The following is a 4,442-nucleotide window of genomic DNA, read 5'->3' as shown; positions in this document are numbered from 1 at the left end:
CAGATTTTTACATAGAACTCATTAAACCAGGGGTCCTCCTATCTGCTGAAAGGCCTCAAGATCAACGCTGAGGGTTCCCTGAGCAAGAAATTCCACTGGAAACTGCAGCGTCAGCTCCTGCCTGAGAGTGCCAGCCTGCCAGGCTACCGGCCCGCCCCATGTATTTTGGACTTGTCTAGGTAACCCTCACAGTTGTGTAAGCCAATTCCTTGCGACACACCTCTGGACAGACACCTAGATATGCAGATCCAGGCATAAAGTTGTATCTCCTGCTGGTTTGGTCTCTGGTAGAGCCCTGAGCTAGGCACACCGGGCCAGCATCACTGGCTGAGGACACATTTCCAGGGAACCTGACTTCAAGCACAACTCGCTTGTCCTAAGCAGCTGCCGTATGGTATCTGTGAATATGGACTTGACGTTAAAGACAAGACCCGGGGAATGGAAAAGCATTGCAGCCAGACCTCTCCAGGCTGGGGTCTGTGTGCCCATCGCTGCCAGTGTAAGTGGCCACAGGTGGTGGCATATCACATTGTATGAGGCTGTCATTGGAAGACAGCCATGGGAGCAGAGGGTGGCCGGCCTGAGTGGGTGGGCACAGAGTAACCCAGGAGGCCTTCTGTGAAAAGTCCCCCTTTGCATAAATGGGTGGGGGCTGGGGCGGGTGAGTACAAAGGCCACCCCCGTGTGTGCCAAGAAGTCATGTCAGGCGCTGAGAGTGCTGCTCGATTGACCCCTGGTGATACGGAAGGGTACTCCCCAGAGTGAGGAACATGGAACTGGGAAATGAAAACATTTGGTAGGGATGCAGCGTGGGGAAAGGACTTGCTGGTCATGGCTTTGTAAGAATCAGTTTAGGGGCCTCCCCCGTGGAGCGGTGTGTTAAAGCACAGCACTGCGAAGCTGGCCTCGCCTGCCTCCATGCAAGTTCAATCCCCAGCCCCACAGGTGACCCACATGGCATGGCAGAACTCTCCTCTGCTGCTCCCCTCAGCAGTGTACTTGGTTGATCTGCCTGTTCTGCTCCCCACTCTGCCTCTGGTGAATCCTCTCACCGCCCCTGCACCTCTGGCCTGTGCCCCAATATACATATATAAATAAATCTTTAAAAAAAAATAAAGTCCATTTATGACACCTCTGAACTGCTTTGCTGGACCTCACCGCTGGGATTTTCCCTCACCTGGGCTGGGCCCCATGAGAGGGTGTTCTGGACTACAGGCCAGTGTGATAGGGGAGGGAAACCCAGGGAGCTCACTGGGAAAGTGGGCCAGGGGGATGGGCCAGAACTTTTATTAAAGACCCGGAATGCGGGTGGGCTAAGGTGAGTGCAGGTGATTGGGGCTAGCAAATAACACCCCACACACTCTCAGGCCACAGAACAGCTCTCACCCTGGGAAGCTACAAAATTAGAACTTCAAATATTAGACAGTTACAAGTTAAAATTCTTATTTACCTTCCTCGCCCTCAGAGAACCACATCTTTCTGCCTTGTGGCTACCACACGGAGAATGAATAGGATTGTGTATTTGGGGATGAGGTGGCATGTTTGCCTAGGGCCTGCTAAGACCCACACCCACTGTCTTGTTGAATGAACAGGGCCCTTTTAAAGGATGTGTTTTTTTCCACCTCTTTATGATCCAAGTTTCTAGACTCGAGGGCGGGCCAAGGAGGGGGCGGGGGGCTTCAGCTCAGGAGACCAAGGAGTCTGGGACCTCCTCCAGATGCAGGGGCCCAAGCTAGTGAATCCTGAGGGTGGTCCCAGAAGTGGACTGTGGCGTGAGAGGACAGTGGGTGAGCGGGCTCTGTAGGTCCCTCCACGTAGTAACTGGCCGTAGTAACTGGCCGACTGGCCTGTTTCCCTGAAGCCTGTTTTGCATGTAACAGAAATGGGGAGGTGGGGCGTTGGGGTGGTGCCGGGAGGTACTTTAGGTCCGAGGGTTAGAACTCTGTGTTTGGATTTCCTGGGAGTCTCACCTCTCATTTTACTGGTGAGGAGGAAACTGACCCCAGAGCCACACTGCAGTCCACACCGAGGCTCCATCCTTCGGGAGGTCAGTTCCAGGACCTCCATCCTTTCTTTTGCTGGCCTGTGACGTGGCTCCTGTTCTCCAGTCTTTCCAAATATTATAAACACTCTAGCTCAGTCATATCTAAAGGCATGAAAGCAATATAGGGACTGAGCCAAAAAGAGCAACAGTCCCGGCTTCACTCTTGCTGGCCAGTCCCTGTATAATGGCAGCTTTGGCGCAGCAACTTTCTGAGTTGGGCTTGTCTTGTGCTAAGATTGTTGTCTCTCTGAGCGCCCCCTGCCCATGGCAGGAGCTGGGAAGTCTGGGAAATAATTTCTTCACTGCTGGAGTGACCATGTGTGGAAAGGCCACCTGCCTGCCAAGTGGGCTTCTGGCCCCGGCTCGGCTCACTTTTCTGGGCCCCCATTCGCCCTTCCAGACCCAGCTCAAGCATCTCCTCCGCCATGTCTGAGTCTTCCTCAAGCAGAGCTGATCCTCTCATCCTTCCTGCCTGCTGTGCATGACAGTCACAATTCTTATCACCTTGTCCTCAACCGTGGCAGACAGGTCTCCTAGTCCTCCCGGACTTTGGAGTAAGGGACTTATTTTGAACATCTCATGGTCTAGCGACAGTGCATGGCAGGTACTTGATAGGCAAGGACTGAGTAATGGAGATGCTCCCAGCCATCTGTGTAGGGCCCTCCCTGGTGGTGCAGCGGGTTAAAGCACAGCACTATGAAGTGCTCAGGAGCCACACTGCAGCAGAAGTTCGATCCCCAGCCAGGGAGCTGACCCACATGGCGCAGCAGACCTCTCCTGACCCTCCCACTGCTCCCCTCAGTAGTGTATTTCAGTAACTCTGCCTGTTCTGCTCCCCACTCTGTCTGGTGAATTCTCTCAACCCCCCTCCCCGCACCTCTGACCTGTACCCTTGTACCCCAGTTCTGTAAGCATAAATAAATCTTAAAAAAAAAAAAAAAAGAGCCTGTGTTGATCCCAATCTGATTTCCAGAATGAGGCTGAGAGGTACAGAGAGGTGAGTGACCCAGGATTCCTAAACGCTTGAACCAAGAGGGCTTGGTCCGACTGTCCCAGCCCACGGGTCTCCAGACACAAAGCCACCGTGCACAGACATCACATACACAGGTCAGACGTGGGCGCGGTCAGGTGGGCACTCCTGTAGGCACACAGAAGAGCAGCTGGAGGCCTGCCTTCAGCAATTCCTGTGCTTGTCCGGTGGGTGGGAGGACAGCGTGGCTCTCGGCGGGCATGGGGGTGGAGGGCGCCTCTGCAGAGAGCCGAGAGGTTTGCTCAGTCACACGTGTGCTGAGGCTCCAGATTCTCGGCTGGTGTTCACAGTTCCCCATCTGGTCATGCTGACCAAAGAGAGTTTTGACCAGGCTAAGGTCTAGAAGCCTCCCTGAGCGTCTGAGGGCAGGGCGGAGAGCTAGAAGAGTCACTTTTGATGTGGAGCTTCTGAGCAGCGTCTTCCTTGGTGTGGTTTGAAGCAGTGCCACGGTGTTTGGATCCCGGCTAAATTAGCCCTGGGTAAAGGCTGGGCATGAGACATGTCTAAATATAGCTGTGGGACGGTGTGAGAAGGCCTGTGGTAGAGTGGAAGAACCCCATGTAGGGGCCCAGGAGAGCAGGAAAATCAAACCCCATCTCCACTTTGCCAGCTCTGGGCGTTTTTAGAGGTAGAGAGAAAACACAGGCAGGAGGGGTCAAACCAGGTCTCTGGGCACTTGTGCTGCTTCCAGGTGCCAGAGAAGAAAATGCCAATTGTTGGGGGAGGGGGAGGATGAGAGGAGACAGGAAGGAGAGGGAGGGGGACCCCCTGAGAAGTCTGGCGCCACCAGGTTGCCAATGTCAGCAACGTCGTGCAGGTGATTTGTGGAGCCAGTGGGTGAAGGCTCCCAGCACGGTGGGCCGTGGAGACAGCTTTTATTAGAAGGCTTCCGTTTCTCCAGCGCCACTAATTTAGTCAAGCCGCTCTTGGCAAATAGCCTGCCTGTCCTCAGCGCAGGGTGGATTTGATTTGAGGCCGGTAGGACATTGGCAAAAGGACTCTGCATAGGGCCACAATGTGGACTGCAGTCCCCAGGGGCCGAAATTGACAGTGGGCCCTCGCCTTTGGACAAAGCAAGCCCCTCTCCAGGGCTCGATTTCCTCATCAATAACATCACAGGGTTGAGCCCCACAACCTCTACACCCCCACACCCCCACACTCACACCTCGGCCATGGACAGTCATCCTCCCATTCTAGGAATGTTCTAGTTCTAGGGAGCAGGGGAAATATTCCCCCCCCCACCCCGGGGGGGGGGGCGGGCTGGTGGCCGGGGCTTTCAACACTCCGCCCAGCGAGCGTGGGGGCTGACGAAGAGGCCAGCCATAGACAATGCGTCCTCCAACTTGCAGCCGGCAGCCGACGCCCCGG

This window comes from Condylura cristata, unplaced genomic scaffold (assembly GCF_000260355.1).
Source record: "Condylura cristata isolate star-nosed mole 26May11 unplaced genomic scaffold, ConCri1.0 scaffold00017, whole genome shotgun sequence".
Lineage (NCBI taxonomy): Eukaryota > Metazoa > Chordata > Mammalia > Eulipotyphla > Talpidae > Condylura > Condylura cristata.
Note: the sequence above shows the minus strand (reverse complement) of the source record.